Source organism: Ochotona princeps, chromosome 13 (assembly GCF_030435755.1).
Source record: "Ochotona princeps isolate mOchPri1 chromosome 13, mOchPri1.hap1, whole genome shotgun sequence".
In the NCBI taxonomy this organism is placed as follows: Eukaryota; Metazoa; Chordata; class Mammalia; order Lagomorpha; family Ochotonidae; genus Ochotona; species Ochotona princeps.
This window is the reverse complement of record NC_080844.1, coordinates 34,965,169-34,983,317: the sequence shown is the minus strand read 5'-3', so window position 1 is coordinate 34,983,317 and position 18,149 is coordinate 34,965,169. Positions and strand designations below refer to the sequence as shown.

The window sequence follows — 18,149 nt, the reverse complement described above, 5'->3', positions numbered from 1 at the left end:
ACTCCAAATATTGACACCTTGAAAGATCAAAATCCCTAAATTCTAAAATCCAAACCCCAAAATAACTCTTGAAAAAGAAATTTTAAATCTTTCAGACATTTGTATGTATTTTTCTAAAGGAGACTTCTGAAACATCTGAAAACAAAAAGAAATATGTCACAATCCGTTTTACACAATAAACAATAATACATATTTATTTGCAACACAAAACACTGAAGTATACTAATAGTTATGAGCAGACACACATTAATAAATATATCAAAAAGCAAAATGGATATAGATATTTGATGCAGCAGTTAAGAAACCACAGGCAGGGGCCAGCACTGTTGCACAGCAAGTAAAGCCAACATCTTTGATGCCTGCATGCCACATGGGCATGAGTTTTTGTCCCGGTCACTTCACTTCCAATCCAGCTCCCCGTTAATGGCGTGACAAGAGAAACAAAGTTGGTCCAAGTGCTTGCTCTGCCACTCATATGAAAGGTCTGGATGAAGTTCTTGGCTACCAACTTCAGTCTGTTCCAGCCATCTGGGCAGTGAACCACAGGATGGAAAATCGACTTCTCCCTCTCTCTCTCTACCGCTAACTTAGAAATGCAGTAAGTAAACAAATGTTTTTTAAAAAAAAGAAGAAGAGGAAAAAGGAAAAAAGTGCAGCCTGGGCAGGAACAGCTGATGGCCCAAATACTCGGGTCCCTGCCACCTGCATGAGAAACACATATTAAGTTTCGCCCAGTCCAGATCTGCTACTGCAGGCATCTGAGTATGGAACCAATAGATAGGAAATCTCAGTCTTCCTTTATCTCTGACTTTAAAATAAATCAAGTAATTCTTAAAAAGCAAATTTTTAAACACATATAATTATGAATGGTAACTGTGTGCATCCAACTTTGTAACTGCAGTCATCTGAAATACAATGACACAGAACTTAGGCCTTTCCACAAGACAGACTAAGCAGCACAATGAGTTACCACAATATATGCAGTCACCCAAAGGGCTGAGATCTTGAGAAACATTATTATTCACACATGCAGATGCACAAAAGACAACCTTTCCTTTACTGAAGAATTTTCACAATTTTTATACATATGTATAATGCTTACCCACAAAAGTAACTTTGACAATACACTTGCGCAGTCAAATCTGCTAAAACTGCACATAATGAACTTAAGCTCTCTCAAGGTCTTAATATAATATATACTGAAAATGAGGCCAAAAAGCAATTTATAGCACAGTGAACTGCAAAAACATAATGTTGACAGTTTAAATAAAGGCAAATCCTTCTAAGCAGTCATGCTATACTGCTATACTGCCAGGTCCCCTTAGCCACACTCTCTGCCTCCCACTTGTTGCCACCATGGACCACTACATTTCAGAACTTGCTGAAAATGTTTCATCAGGGGGCCAGCATTGTGGCATGGTTTTAAAGCCTTGGCCCAGGACATGTGCTAACCATATGGGTACCACTTAGCATCAAGGCTGCGCCACTTAACATTCCAACCCCCTATTGATGGCATGAGAAAAGACACAGAAAATGGCAATAGTGTTTGGGCCCCTGCTACCAGTGTAGGAGATCCAGCTGAAATTCCTGGCTCATAGCTTCAGCTTGGCTCAGCCTAGGTCATCACAGCCCCACTGAACAAAGTCTCTCTCTGCCTCTTTCAAATAAACAAACCTTTTTAAAGGGTCAAGATTTAATAATATTGAAGGGCAGGGCGTGAGAGGAGGATTATAAGGAATACAAGTATAAGGAATAAGCACTGTGAGAAAATGTGATTCCTGGGGGAACGAGTCAAGAATATGGGGGAACGGCCAGTGCCGCAGCCTAATGGGTAAGACTGCTGCTGCCTGTGGAGTCAGCAGCCCCATGGGCATCAGTTCAAGTCCCAGCTGGTCCAATTCTGACTCAGCTCCCTGCTATTAGCCTGGGAAAGCAGCAGGAGATGACCTAAATACTTAGGCCTCTGCACCCCTGCGTGAGACCAGGAAGAAGCTCCAGACTCCAGGATTTGGCCTGGCCCAATCTCAGCCATTGCAGCCATTTAGAAAGTTAACAACTAAATGGAAAATTCTCTCTCCCTCCCTCTCCCTATAACTCTGTCTTTTATATAAATAAGTCTTTTTTATTAAAGACATCAATAAATTGGCAAATATATAAGCTTACATATATAGATACTTATATATATATGATTCAACTAGACAGAAAGGGCTAGCAATGTGGTGCAGTGAATTAAACTGCCACTTGCAGTGAAGGCATCCCACTGGGGGGCCAATTCAAATCCTGGCTGCTCCATTTCTGATCCAACAAACTGTTAATGTGACTGGGAAAAGCAATAGATTTCTCAACTACGTTAGACTACGTATCCACATGGAAGACCCAAATGAAGCCCCTGCTTTCCACCTGGCCCAGTCTTAGCCATTGTGGCCATTTGAAGAATGAACAAGAGGATGGCAAATCTCTGTCTCTGCCTCTGCCTCTCCCTCTCTGTAATTCTGCTTTTCAAAATAAATATATAAAACTTTAGATTAAAAAAAAAAGACACTGAAGTCTCATAACCAAAAATATACTGGAGCAGGAAAATTACAAGACAAAAGCTGTCAAATGAAGCCTAAATAATAGTAAACTACAGAAGCCACGGCCTGATGTGGCCAGAAATGATGGAAGGTCAGCACTGAGGGCGGTGAAAAAATCCACCACAGCAGTCAGGGCAGAGTTAGATTGAAAGAACATGCTGTAAGGGAACAGACAGCAATCAGAATGACCAGGGCTTGCCTGCCTGTCATCTAAGGGATATACCTCTAACAGTGGCCTCCCTAGTCTGAATTCTTATGGTTAACAGGTTCTCCCAATTATGTAATTTGCCTTCAGGGCAGTGGACTTTAGCCTCTAGGTTACCATGCTGGGCCCTGCTACTCCACATCTAATTCAGCTCTCTGCTTATGGCCTGGGAAAGCAGCAGAGGATGGCCCAGAGCCATGGGCCCCTGGACCCACACTGGGAACTGGGAAGAAGCTCCCAGCTCCCAGCTTGATATCAGCTCAGCTCCAGCTGTTGTGCTCTTTGGGGAGTAAACTAGTGGATGGAAGACCTCTTTCTCTGTCTCTCCTCTTTCTGTAAAATTTGTCTTTCAAATAAAAATAAAACAAATACACACAGACTGTAATCATCAAAAACAGAAGCGTGTTAATCCCTAATTTTTTCTTCATTAATCATATTGAGTTTTTTGTTTGAATTGTTTCATCAAGTATGAAACCTAAGTATATTATATTTACTGATCTACTTTGGAGCAAGTTTATTTGTGGAAGGCAAATGCAATTTATTTAAGTAGACACAATTTGAATTAAATTTACCATTCCTGAGGCATTTTGATGTTTCTCAAATCATGAAAAAATAATAAATAATAAAACCATGAGACTACCAGTACTCCAATAGGACCTAGATAAGTACCAGAATTACTCAACAGGGTAACGGCAGTTTGCTTTACATATCATATAAACTTGAAAAGACTGCATTTAAATGTCACTATGATGCAGGTACAATTTTTATTTTTCTGATGCAGCAGTGGGGTTGAAGAACTCAAGTTTTGTTCCTGCTCAAATATCAAAAAACAATAAATAGACAGGGAATATAAACTACCAGAGCAATCATTTAGCCTAATAATTAAGCTACCTGCATCCCATGCCAAAATACCAGGGGTTCAATTCCAAGCTCCAGCTGCTGATTCAGCTTCTTACCAATACAAACCATGGAAGACTGTAAAATTACCTCGCGTAACTGGACTCTTCCCATTGCTAGCTAAAAACTCACCCTGGCCATTCCAGGCATCTCAGCAAAGCATCAGCAGATGAAACGGTAATTATGGGATGATTATAGTAAATATGGGATAAGTAGTCCCTAAAAGCTGGCGAATGTTCATGATCATTAACTCTATACAGAAGCGTTGCACCAAGCTGCATTTTTTTTTTCCTTTTAAGGCATGGCTCTTCTTAGAGGATATGTTCACACTCATTTCTACACAGCACTGCTCTACTTGAAACTCTTCCATGATTCAATATCGAGTATTCCTTATTAAATTTTCCCATCATTGTGCCATACTTGGTGTTTCTATGTTTAGATGCTCAGAAATGCACTCAGATAAAAATCACAAATTATGCAGAAAACATAGTGATCAAACAGCAACATTTTGTGTGTCTCCTTGCCCAGCTGTACACACATTTTATTTCAAATCCATCAGTTACCTAGATGCAGGCAGCTTACATTCATTAAAAGTTTCTATAATTTCACAGTTCAGATGAAATGCCAATAGAGACAACTGACATATTTTAAGCCTCAGGTTTTTATTATTGCCATGTTGTGTGATATACTCATCACCTCAATTTTCCCCCAAATGCATAAGGCTGAAGGGGAAAAAGACTATCTTTACTGCTAACACCTTCAAATTAACTTTTACAGGCTTCTGGTGACATCTAGTTCTGAATCTATTATTAAGGTTTAGAGTCTTAACTGAAATCCATTTTCTTCTGCAAATGTCACCAAATCTTAAAAAATACACTTCTATGCACTACTTTGCTTTTTCAAGTCAGGCATACATAAACAAGCAGTAAGTTGTGGAATTTCTGTCACGGAGACATAAATTATATGGCTTTTATTTAAAAAAAAAAACCTGGGGATAGTTTTCAAGTGCCAACCCTTACACAAAGTAAAAGATACACAAGTATTTCAGTGTTAGATTTACTGGTAAATATAAAAAGTATATCCTCTTGGGCCTGGCATGGTAGCCTAACAGCTAAAGTCCTCACCTTGCATGTGCCAGGATCCCACATGGGTGCTGGTTCTAATCCCGGCAGTCACACTTCCCATCCAGCTCCCTACTTGTGGCCTGGGAAAGTAGTGGAGAATGGCCGAAAGTCGTAGGACCTTGCATCCACATGGGAGACCCAGAAGAGCCTCCTGCCTCCTGGCTTCGGATCAGCTCAGCTCTGGCTATTGTGGCCACTTGGGCAGTGAATCAGCAGACAGAAGCTCTTCCTGTCTGTCTCCCCTCCTTCTGTATATTTGACTTTCAAATAAATAAACAAATCTTTTTAAAAAATGTTTACTTGAAAGTGACAGAAACAGGGAAACAAGGTATGAGTGTGCAATCCCATTACCTGGCTCAGTTCCAAAATGCCCACAACAGGCAAAGCCAAGTCAGAAGCTCAAGTTACGTGGGCCATCATCTGCAGTCACCCAACTGCTATATCATAACCTGAACTGGAAGTGGAGGTAGGACTCCATGCCAGGCACTTTGACATACGATGCAGGCATTGCACACGGCACCTAGCACTTGCACTATAGAACACATCTTCCTGCAGATTTTTCTCACTTGTATTTTCGCCTCTATGATTTGTAGGCTTTGGAAGAGGTATATTCTTTTAACTTTTCTTTACTGTGGAAGACTTTTATTTCTTTTTTTTTAAGATTTATTCATTTTTATTGCAAAGTCAGACATATGTAGAGAGGAGGAGAGACAGAGAGGAAGATCTTCCATCCACTGATTCACTCCCCAAGTGGCCACAATGGCAACAGCTGAGCTGATCTGAAACCTGGAGGCAGGAGCCTCTTCCAGGTCTCCCACGTGGATGCTGGGTCCCAAGAATTTCTCTAGATTAGGGAAATTTTCCCTTATTATTTCATTGAATACACCTTTAATCCCAGCTTCTCTTTCTGCACCTTCAGGGACTCCCATAACTTTTATATTTAGCCTTTTAATAGTGACTTTCAGTTCTTGAATACTTTTTTTGATGACCCAGCTCTGCTTTTGGCTTTTTCATTGTTTCCCCCGGTGACCTGAACTTTCTTCCAATTCTAAGATTCTTCCTTCTGCCTCATTCATTCCATTATGAAGACTTTCCAACGAGTTTTTAATTTGCTCTACTGAGTCCTTCATTTCTAATAATTTGGCTTGATTTTTTTTTTCAGTGTTGTTATTTCCTTAAATTCCTTGAACTCCTGTATTATGTACTTCTTGTTGTTGATATAAGCATTATAACAAGTTTTCTGAATTCTATATCCCTCATTTTCGATGTCTTCCTCAGGTAACTGAGGTTGACAAAGGCTTTTGCGCCAGTGCAAGGGAGTCTTCAGTAATATTCATTGTGACATTCTCTTCTTTTGCTCTTGGTCATTAAGCTTCTGATTAGCAGAGTCTTCTCTTTGGGGCAGGTTTCTAAGCTGTGTCACCCACAGGTCTATAGCTCAATTTTACTTATTGTAGTTCGTACCGGTTCTTTGCACTCACTTGTGCCACTCCCGCCAGCAATTTTCAGTTCTGTGCTCTTGTGTTAGGCTTCCACCATGGGTTCTGATGCCCCAGCTCCTGGCTCAGCACTCTACCTCCGGTGATCCCGTGCTGTGGCTGCACCATTGTCTACACAACATTTCTCCCACTTTCAATTTGAGCAGTGCCCAGGAAGACACCAGGTGACCAAAATAACCAGGTTATTGGGGGTGTTGATCTTGCCAGAACCTGCAATTAGATCTGAGGGCCATCCAGACCTATTTTGACCTGCATTACTTTTTTTGATCAGTATTATTTTCCCTGTGGACCAGTGCAATTCACTGAGCTCAGTGAGTTCGCTTCCAACACAGTGCATGCACAGCTCACTGTTGTCCCTGCAGTCTCAAACCCTTTACCACACTGTACAAAACGGCACCTGATGTGCCACTACTAGAGTTCTGGATCTGATAGCCATTTTGTCTGGGAGCTACCCAGACTTACTTTTGGTGGAACCTGCTGGATGCCACATCAGAACAGAAATGAGTTTGCTTGTAGCTTAGTACATGCACAGTCCTGTGCCAAAAGCCTTTGCCTCCCTACACAAAATGGTGCCCCACACGGCTGTGGTTGGGGTCTGGGCTGTGAAATCCACCCTGTTCCCGCACCTCCTGTTTGAGATCTGCTGCTGCTCTCTGCTCCTGGTCAAATCAAGCAAATCAGCAGGATGGGTAGTTCTTTGCCTGGGTTCACCTGCTGAGCTCCTGGTGAATCCCCCTGCCCACTTGGATGCTGGTGGAGCTTCAGCCACAGGTGGAACTCAGGTCACTGCTCAGTGACTGACACTGGAGGGTCTGGTCTCTGCAACACCACACAATTGTCTCTCCTGCTTTCCCAGGTCCATCAGTCTCCAGGTGCCACTCTGCCACTGGCCAGTTCTCTCCTGTTTCCTGGAATGTGCCCTTTCTGCTTCACCCGGGCTAATGATTCTGTGTCTGTTTGAAAGTGTCCTTACATTATTCTGCCATCTTGATTCTCCACAATAATTAGCTGTTTAACCTTCACTTTTTACTATTAGGTAGTCTCATATACTTATCACAGCCTTTTTAAAAGTGAACAAATTCACAAATCGATTCTATTGTGTTTTTTGTTCTGCTTTTTAAAGATTTACTTATTTTTATTGAAAAGGCAGATCAGATTTACAGAGAGGAGAGACAGAGAGAAAAAAATCTCTCTGCAACGGCCAGAGCTGAGTAGATCTGAAGCCAGGAGCCAGAAACTTATTCCAGGTCTCCCACGTGGATACAGGGTCCCAAGGCTTTGTGCCATCCTTTACTGGTTTCCCAAACCATAAGCAGGGAACTAGAAGGGAAGTGGAGCAGCCAAGACATGAACTGGCACTCATATGGGATCCTGGAGCTTGCAGGTGAATATTTAAGCAATAAAGGGTTTTAGCTATAAAGTGTCAGAACCCTTCGTAACGTTATAAAGCAAAACACAGCCTTTACATTACATAAGCAACCTCAATTAACAATCTAAATCTAAAATATACCAATTTAAAGAATTCATCTTTATTTACACAATTTGGTTATAATTATTAACAATCACAACTTTAAAATATTATATGCAACATCATTACTTAAACATTTTAAATTTTGCATTATTTTATGGAAAAGGCAAAGAGAGAAATAGAGACAACTCTCCCATCAGCTGTTTTATTTCCCAAATATCCACAACAGGACCAGGAAAACCTGGAGCCAAGATTCTCAGCCAGGTCAATCATGTGGGTGACTGGGACCCAAGCATTTGAGTCATCAAGCAGCTGTCTCCCAGAACACCTGCCAAGAGGAAGCTGGAATAAAGAGGCACTATAACCGAGATGCAGTTTTTCCATGCAGCAGGCAGCTTTAACCACTAAGACAAGAACTTGTTCTACTTTAAGCCCCACTTTTGGGAAAAAACATATTCTTTCATCTATGCTTATGATAATTAAGACTTACCTAAGGCTTCTGTGCTATTGTTAAAGATTTAAACCTATCAGAAAACACACACATTTCTTTAATTATTGTGGTTTTCGCTCATAAAATGGAGAATTTTCATTTCTAATTATACTTTTTCTTTCCCAATTAGCCATTGCATTAACACCCTCATGCCTCCTCTATGCTATCTGTCTAGTTCAGGAGAAACCAAGGGAAACTTGTCTTACATACTGTTTCCCTCCCTTCTCCATTCCTATTTAAACACTCTTCTTCCTTTTTTCTTCATAATTACATCACTGCTCATCTGGAAGTATTCATATGTTCCACACTGCCTGCATTCCTCACACCCACTGTGTCTCTTCAGTATGCTGGGGAAGGTTTCTTTTCAATAGCTTACTTCCTGCAACTAATTTTCAGTTCCTATATTTTGCTAAACTGAACTCATGAAAATGACTAATAAAAGTCTACCTCTCTTTTAGGTAAAGATACATTTTTCTTATTCCAGGGAAAAACTAGCTTCACAAAGCTCAAATAAATACAAAAGGATATTCCATAAGAGATTAAATTTTTGGAAACCTAAGAACATAGATACCTAATGTTTCTAAACCATGACAATACCGTATTCTAAAAGCAGGTCGCCGCGTAGACAGCCTATGAACTTCCCAACACAAGAACTACATTAATTTGAAAATTAGCTGCTGCCTGGAGTCCCCATATCCCATAAGGGCCCAGGCTCAAATCATGGCTGCTTCACTTCGGATCCTGCTTCCTGCTGATGGCCTGAGAGAGCAGCAGAGGATGGCCCTAGCCCTTGGACTCCAACACACACATGGGAGACCCAGAAGAAGCTCCTGGCTTCTGGCTTGTCCTGCCCTAGCCTTACACCAACCTTTGGGGAGTGAAACAATGGATACAAGATGTCGCACTCTCTCTCTCTGTAACTCTTTCAAATTAATAAAATTAAAACCTTAAATAAATTCCAAAAAAAAGAAAGAAAGAAAAAGAAAAAAAACTATTCAGTCATTTTATTTCTCACAAAGAACAGATCACTCTAGCACAAAAAAAGTTACAGTAGCAATTTCTGGACCCAACTATAGATTTTTTTTCACCTATAATATATTAGCAATTCAAGGAAAATTATATTTATTAAGTTTATCATCTTTATATGCCCACCATAATTTATGTCAAATAAATCTGGGTGTAGGAAGTATATTCTACTTTCAAACTTCAATAGCAGAAAATAAAGATTATAGGTTTTACAATGGAAACAAACTATCATTTCAGAACTATACTATTACTGCTGTAGTTTATAGCCATGAGCAAACCTCTTAAAAAATAACTTACGCTGCATTCCTACTTCCAAACAAAAGACGGACTCCCAATGAAACTGTTGGAAATGTGTAGTCAATGGGATGCTGGACTGTTTGCCATTGTGTGTACCAGAAATGTCGGGGCACACTTAAATAACAGACTGATGGAATTATGACTCCTTATGAAGGACTATACTATTGCAACAATATGGGGAAAATCTGTTGGGAAGTGAAAGTTTGAGGGGGAATCCCAGTCTATTTGAAATTGTACCACAAAACTCAAAAATTCAAAATAAAAATATAACAAAAAGTTAAAAAAATAAGTTATGCTCTATAAGGATTCTTACTTCATAAACTTGGCATGAGAAATGACACGTCACACAAAAACATACCTAATATAAGCATACGTCAAAATTTCATGGAAAGGGGGATTTTATAAGATCATTTTTGTGCAGAAAAAAACAAATTTAATTCCATTGCTTTTCCATAATATAAATATTTCCTGAATTTTCTAGTCTTCTCATATGCTTCCATTTTAATTTTTTGCACCAAATACACGTACCTTTTCATTCTTTTTTCAAAGTACTTTTTTGATTTGTTTAAAGGTTCGTTTTTTTTTTAAAAGATTTATTTATTTTTATTACAAAGTCAGATATACACAGAGGAGGAGGAGAGACAGAGAGGAAGCTCTTCCGTCCGATGATTCATTCCCCAAGTGAGCTGCAACGGGCCGGTGCTGTGCCGATCCGATGCCGGGAAAACTGGAACCTCTTCCAGGTCTCCCACAGGAGTGCAGGGTCCCAGTGCATTGGGCCATCCTCGACTGCTTCTCAGGCCACAAGAAGTAAGCTGGATGGGAAGTGGAGCCACCGGGATTAGAACTGGTGCCCATATAGGATCCCGGGGCATTCAAGGCGAGGATTTTAGCCTCTAGGCCACGCCGCCGGGCCCAAAGGTTCATTTACTTTTATTGGAAAGTCAGATATACAGAGAGGAGGAGAGACAGAAAGGAAGATCTTAAATCCAATGATTCACTCCCCAAGTGGCCCTAATGGCCAAAGCTGAGCTGATCCAAGCCAGGAGCCAGAAGCCAGGAGCCAGGAGCCAGGAGCCAGGAGCCAGGAGCTTCTTTCCAGGTCTCCCTCACAGGTGCAGGGTCCCAAGGCTTTGGGTTGTCCTCTACTGTTTTCCCAGGCCACAAGCAGGGAGCTGGGTGGGAAGTGGAGCAGCAAGATCCATATAGGATCCTGGTGCACATTCAAGGAAAGGACTTTAGCCAATAGGCTACTGAGCCAGTCTCTCAAAGTAGTTTACAAATACTCTCATATATCTTCAGTAAATAGCAGAAAATTGTAAAAGCTTACAATTTTTACACACTCTTTACTCTTAAAGAGGTTTTCTGCAGATTTCTCATGGCTCTTTAGATTCAACCCTTTATCACCATTCCAATTTGCAAAGGGCAGTAGCATATAGCATCTCTTCTTTTTTTTTTTGAAGAAAATTGCTTTGTAAAACCAATGCTTAGTACATAAATATATATATATATATAAGGGAAAAATAAAGTATCATTTTCCTTATCAACTTTGGAAACTTAAAATTTTCATTTTTTAAAGATAGATTTATTCATTCACTCATTTATTATTTCTTTCAATTTATTTTAAAAGTTTATTTGACTGGTTTACTTCCCAAATGACCACACTGAAGACAGCTGGGCCAGTCCATAGCTGGGATCCAGGAACTCCTTCAGGTGTTCCTGTGTGGGTGCAAGGGCCCAAGGAGTTGGGCCATTCTTTACTGCAGAAAGGTGGATCAGAGGTGGATCAGCCGGGACACAAAGAAGAACACCCACAAGAAACAGTCACTTGCTTAATTACTTGTTTATTTATTTGAAAGGTAAAGATGCAGAGACAATACGAAATCTTCCACATGCTTGTTCACTCCCCAAATGGCTTCAATGGCCATAGCTGGGCAGGTCTGAAGCCAGGAGCCAGAATCTCCTTCCAGCTTTCCCACTGTGTACAAGGACACAGGTACTTGGGCATTAGCAGGGATCTGGATCGGGAGTACCTCGGGTTTAAACTGGCACCCATATGGAATGCTAATGCCATAGGAGGCAGCTTTTCTAGTTATGCCACTGCACCAGCTCCTAAAATTCTATTTTTAAAATATCTTTCCTCGGGGCCAGCTCCATGGTGTAGTACATTAAGCCTCCATCTACAGAAGAATTCCTGCCTTTGAGGAAATTCCAGCTGCAGCTCTTGCAGCCATTTGAGAAGTAAACCAGCAAATGAATGATCTCTGTTGATATCTCTGCCTTCAGCAAAGCAAATGCATCTTGAGAAAAAAGAACACACCCATTCCACATTACAGTGGGATAATATCTGGATTTGAGACCTTCCCCCACTTGGGTCCCGGCACTCACATTGGAGACCTAGAGCAAACTCCTGGCTTTGGATCAACTCTACCTTTCATTCAATGCAGATCATGGCAAAAGGTAATAATGGTCAAGGGACTGAGCTTATTTCAACCAAGTAGGAGATGTGGATTGAGTTAGTAGCTGCGAGCTTCAAGTGCCACTGTGAGCCCTAACAAGTGAATACGCATACGTAAATGACAGAGCTTGTTTTTAATGTGTTGCTTTATCTTTTTCTTCTTATTATTTTTAAAAAGGATGGCCCATCACAGATTTCAGAATGGACATCATTATTAACCATCTCTCAACACTCTAACAGCTAGCTACAACTATCTAACAACCATTCCCGGATAATATTTACCAAGTTCAAATGTAAAATCCTAAATGGGGTCAAAAGTGTAAGCTCAATGTATTCTATCAAAATCTTAAGGAACACTTTCAAATTACTGTCTAAGAAAAGGACTGGAATATAACATAAAACTATGTTCTATGACTAGCATCTAAACAATTGTTTTTACGGTCATACTTACTAACTTCAAAGTAAAAGTTAAAGATGAAACTTTCCCAACAGGGCCCAGTGCATTGGCTCAATGGCTAAATCTTCAACTTGTAAGCCTCAGGATTCTGTATACGAGCTGGTTCATGTCCCAGCTGCTCCACTTCCCATCCAGCTTCCTGCTGGTGGCCTGAGAAAGTAGTGGAGGGTGGCCCAAAGCCTTGGGACCTTATACTCCCATGGGAGACCCAGAAGCAGCTTTTGGCTCTTGACTTCAGCTCAGCTCTGGCCATTATGGCCAGTCTTTCCAATTAAAAAAAAAATCCGAACATGAATAATAATAATAAGTTTTTGTTTAGACACATAGTTAAATATCCAAGAACGAAAAGGCTAAATCACAGAGATGTATGTTTAAATTCCCAAGAAACTGTCCAATTGGTTGCACCTTATACATTTCCAGGAACAAAAAGTTCCAGATTCTCTACATCCAGTCAATATTTGGTATGGTCAATTTATTATGATCATGGTATCAGATATGTTGCTGTATTTCACTGTGCCTTTAGTTTACATTTACCTAATGAGTTAACACATTAAAAGGACTTTTAATGCATTTATGTGTCATCAACATTACTGGCAGATGTTAAAATCTTTTGCTCATTTTTTCAATGAAGTTTTGTTTTAATCTATTTATTTCATTTTTGCTTGAAAGGCAGTTACACAGAGAGGAGGAAAGATAAGAGAGAGAAAAATCTTCTACTCACTAATACACTCCCCAAATGGCCTCAAAAGCCAGAGCTCCAGAAAATCGTAGCCAGGCGTTTCCTCCAGGTCCCCCACATGTGTGCCAGGGCCCAAAGACTTGGAACTTCCTCCACAGCTTTCCCAGGCTATAGCTATAAGTAAGGAGCTGGATCAGAAGTGGGACAGCCAGGACACGATCTGGAACACATATGGGATGCCAGGACTGCAAATACAGATTTTAGTCTACTACACAATGGCAAAGAACCCAAGTTGTTTCTTTTATGTTTACAAGCATCAAAAACAGTTGTTCCTAGTTACAAATTTTTATCTGATAGTAGAGTATTTCAGAAAACTCATAGAAATACAGAATTAAAAACTAAGCACAAAAATTTTGAAATGCAAGTGTAGGGCATTTGTACCACAGTGGGTTAATCTTCAGCTCATGACACGAGCATCCCAATACCCCATTTGAGCACCCGTTTGAGTCTCAGCCAATCTACTTGCAATGTAGCTTCCTACTAATGTCCCTGGGAAAATAATAAAAGATGGCTCAACATTTTGGTCCTGTGCCAGTCATACAGGAAATCCAGATGGTGTTGCGGGCCCCCGACGTGTGCCTGTTGCAGCCATTTGGGAAGTGAACCAGAAGATGAAAGATCTTTCTCCCTCTCCTTCTTTAGCTTCTTTGCATCGCCCTTCTTCCCTCATTCCCTTTGGTGCTCTGCTTTTCAAATGCATTAATTAAAAAGAAAAAAAGGAAAGAAGCTACAGTTTGAGAACAAGTCTTTTCTTCTTTTTTTTTTAGCTTTTTTTTTATTATTATTAATTACATTGCATTATGTGGCACAGTTTCATAGGCTCTGGGATTTCCCCAACCCCTCCCTTTACCCTCCCCCCATGGTGGATTCCTCCACCTTGTTGCAGTATTACAGTTCAAATTCAGCCAAGATTCTTTCACTGCAAGCATATACCAAGCACAGAGTCCAGCATCTTATTGTCCAGATAAATTCAATGGTTTCTTGGGGAGACCATCTCTGGTCTGAAGGCAGAGCTGGCAGAATACCAGCCCATCCAATGAAAAGGCACAATGTAACATCAACAAAAATTTACAACGTTATGGAATTATTTGACATGGTATTGAGCAACCAATGTTAAAAAATGCAAGTTCTTAACCACATCCTGTGACTACTTCACTGACATTTCAACTTTAGTTTATATATAACCGGCTTCTATACACCTTAAAATGGCTATAGGGTACTACTCAGCTGTGAGAACAGTCTTTTTCAATTCTTATGCATATACTTCATAAAGTTTGTAGAAAATAAAATTTTAAAAATTAACTTAAGTGGAATATAAAGTGCAAAACTTCTGAAGTTTATACTTTTTCTATAATGTGCTTTCCATGAGTTTTTTTTTTTTTCAAAACCTCTCCTGTACTTGAATTTCAAAATTTTTGTATTAGTATTATCTTTTCAAAAGAAGGTTTTCATTTTGCGGATGTCCAACTCATCCATTTTTTCTTTTGTAGAACCTGCTTGTGATTTTAACATATTAAGAAATCTTGATTTAAATCGAGGTCACAAAGATTTTCTTTAGTGTTAGCATCTAAAAATTGTATTGTTTTAGGCTATATTTAGTTCTCACATGTAATTTTAGCAAAATATGGATTCAAATTCATTACCTGTACATGGATATCCAATTGTTTCAGCCTCGTTTCTTGCAAAAATGTCCCATTCTCCACCTGACTGCTTTTGCCCTTGATGAAAACCAGTAATGAAGGTATATATGTGTAATCAGAATGGGATGATGCTGGGATCAGGATCAACACAAGTAAGAGCAACCCTAGTGGAGACCCTGGATCTTTGGAAACCTCAGGAATGAGTACCTGAAAACAGGCACAGGAGAGGCACCCAGGGGCTATGCTTGTAACTGTTTTGATCCTTAGCTGCATTCTTCCCCAGTTGCTGGAATGCGGCCTCCACCCATTGAGCTATCCAGGAATAATACTGTGCAACAAGAAGAAAGTGTTCCCTGAAATTAGTTCTGTAAAACTACCTGGTGAAAGTTAATGTGTACTGCAGATCTGTTTTGTGATAATGTCTTACTTAGCATTGTTCAAATATCCTGGCTTTGTGTAAAAAGCATAGTATAGAAATACATCACAATAACCTTTTGCACTTTGGATTCATACTCCTTGGTTTCCTGTGTCTTCATCCAATCAGCAGTGCTCCCATGTCCCAAGCCCTGAGATATCCCGGGGTCCACATATGTGGTTCCATCTCTAGACTTTGTATACCATGTCAACACAAACTGTCTTTACACTGAAACCAGTGGATCTAGCATACAGAACATAAAATGAATTTTTAAAAGCTGACAAAGAAATAACAACTCTGTTAAGGAATGGACAAAGAACTACGAAAGACATTTCTCCAAACACAAATAAATGGCTAACAGGCATGTGAAAAGATATTGACATCATTAGTCATTAGAAAAATACAAACAACAACCACTACGGATGCAACCACTGGGAGCAATACGTTAAAAAGCATGGCTTGGGATATCTACATTACATACTGGAGTGTCATCAAGATTCGAGGCTCCAGCTCCCTGCTACTGCGTACCCTAGATGACAGGTTGTTATCCCTACCATACATGTGGGAGACCTGGACTGAGTTACTCAACTCTCACTTTCCATCTGGTCCTGCCTTAAACATGAGAACATCTAAAGAAATGAACCAGCAAATGGAAGATCTGTGTCTGTCATTTTCTCACAAATCCTCTGTCTCAAAAATAAACTTTTTTTTTAAAGATTTATTCATTTTATTACAGTCAGAAATACACAGAGGAGGAGAGACAGAGAGGAAGATCTTCCCTCCGATGAGTCACTCCCCAAGTGAGCCACAACGGGCCGGTGCGCGCCAATCCAAAGCTGGGAACCTGGAACCTCTTCCAGGTCTCCCACGCGGGTGCAGGGTCCCAAAGCCTTGGGCCGTCCTCAACTGCTTTCCCAGGCCACAAGCAGGGAGCTGGATGGGAAGTGGAGCTGCCGGGATTAGAACCGGCGCCCATATGAGATCCCGGGGCGTTCAAGGCGAGGACCTTAGCCGCTAGGCCACGCTGCCAGGCCCAAAAAAATAAACTTTTTTGAAAACAAAAACACAACGGTACCACACTGCAAACTCACTAAAATGACTGTAATTTTTTAAATGGAAAATCACAAGTTTGGCCAAGGGTGTGAGTTGCTACAAAAAGTATAAAATGATGAAGAAATTTCTGTGCCTAACAGTTCTGGTGGTTCCTGAAAATGTTAAAACACAGAACTACCATACAACCTAGTAAATCCATTTTCTGTGTTTGTCCAAGAGAAACGGAAACAGACCTCCACACAAAAGGTTACACACGAATATTTGTTAAGTGGTACTACATCAGAGCTGGAGATAGTGAATGCTTAATAGGTAAGGGGTTTCTCAGAAGAATAACACACAAGTTTTCAAGCAGATACCGGTGACAGACATCCAAAACTGCGAATGCACTGGTGGTTAGAGAATTGGGTACTTAAAACTGTCTTTAAAAGATTAATTTTATGCTTACATAAGTATTACATTGATTTTTTAAAAACTGATCTTCCTGGGCCTAGAATTTAGGGTATATAAACAGAAAGAGATCATGCCTTCTTATCATTCATGCTTCTTTACTGCTTTAATTTTTCCATGTACCAAATGGTATCAAATAGCTAAGCAAATAAGCATAAGCTGATTTCTCAGCTTGGCTAACAAAAAGTTCATAATGAAAGGCCAGCAGCATGCTACAGCACGTAAAACTGCCACCTGCAACATCAGCACCCTGTTTGAGTACTGATTCAAGTCTTGATGGCTCCACATCTTATTTGGCCCTCCGAAAACACCTTGGGAAAAGCAACAGAAGGCAGCCCAAGTGTTTGGGCCCCTGCCATCTACATGGACACTCTGTGGAAGCTCCTGGCTCTTGCGTTACACTGGCTCAATGCTAGCTGCTACAGCTATCTAGGGAATATACTAACCGAGGAAAAACCTTTAGCCCTTTCAAAATAAAAACATAAATCCTAAAAAATAAAACACAAAATTTTTTTTTTAAATACTAGAGGGAAAGCCCAGTGTAGCCTAGTAGCTAAAGTGATCACCTTGCACAGGATGGAATTGCATGTGGGCACCAGTTTACGTCCCTGCAATCCCGTTTCCCATCCAGCTCCCTGCTTGTGGTCTGGCAAAGTAGTTGAGGACGGCCCAAAGCCTTGGGACCCTGCACCCATGTGGGAGACCTGGAAGAGGCTCCGGGTTCCTGGCTTTGGATCAACTCAGCTCCAGCCATTGTAGCTGCTTGGGGAGTGAATCAACAGATGGAAGATCTGTCTCTCCTCTCTGTCTCTCCTCCTTTCTGTATATCTGACTTTCCAATAAATATAAAATAAATCTTAAAAAAAATAATAGAGGGAAATAATGAAGATTTCCGGCCTTTAAATTATATCCTACAAATTCTTCCTATCCTCTGTAATCACTTTGCTTTCTTCTTCAATTTATGTTATGGTATCATTACAGAGTACACACATAACAGTTAAAAATTTACTATCTACCATAGCCACTGCTATGGGATAGTAAATAAAATCACCATCTGTGATGACAATATACTACGTGGGTGCTGGTTTACATCCCAGCTAATCCACTTTCAATCTAGCTCCCTGCTAATATTCCTGGTAAAAGCACCAGAAGATGATCCAAGTGCCTGGACCCCCGTCAATTATGTGGGAAACCCGGATGAAGCTCCTGCCTTCAATTTGGCACAACCCTGGCCATTGCAACCATTTGGGGAATGCACCAGCAGATGGAAGATCTCTTATTTCTCTGCCTGTCTCTCTCTGTGTAGCTCTTTAAAATAAATAGTTGATTTTTTTTTAATAAAAGGGAGTTTAACTGTTAAG

General features: G+C 40.4%; 1 protein-coding gene across 2 annotated transcripts in view; it reads right to left on the bottom strand.

Annotated features, from left to right (window-relative positions):
- Positions 1-18,149, bottom strand: part of ADK (adenosine kinase) — a 467,734-nt gene that overhangs the window by 408,339 nt on the left and 41,246 nt on the right. The gene's annotated exons all lie outside the window — the stretch shown is intronic.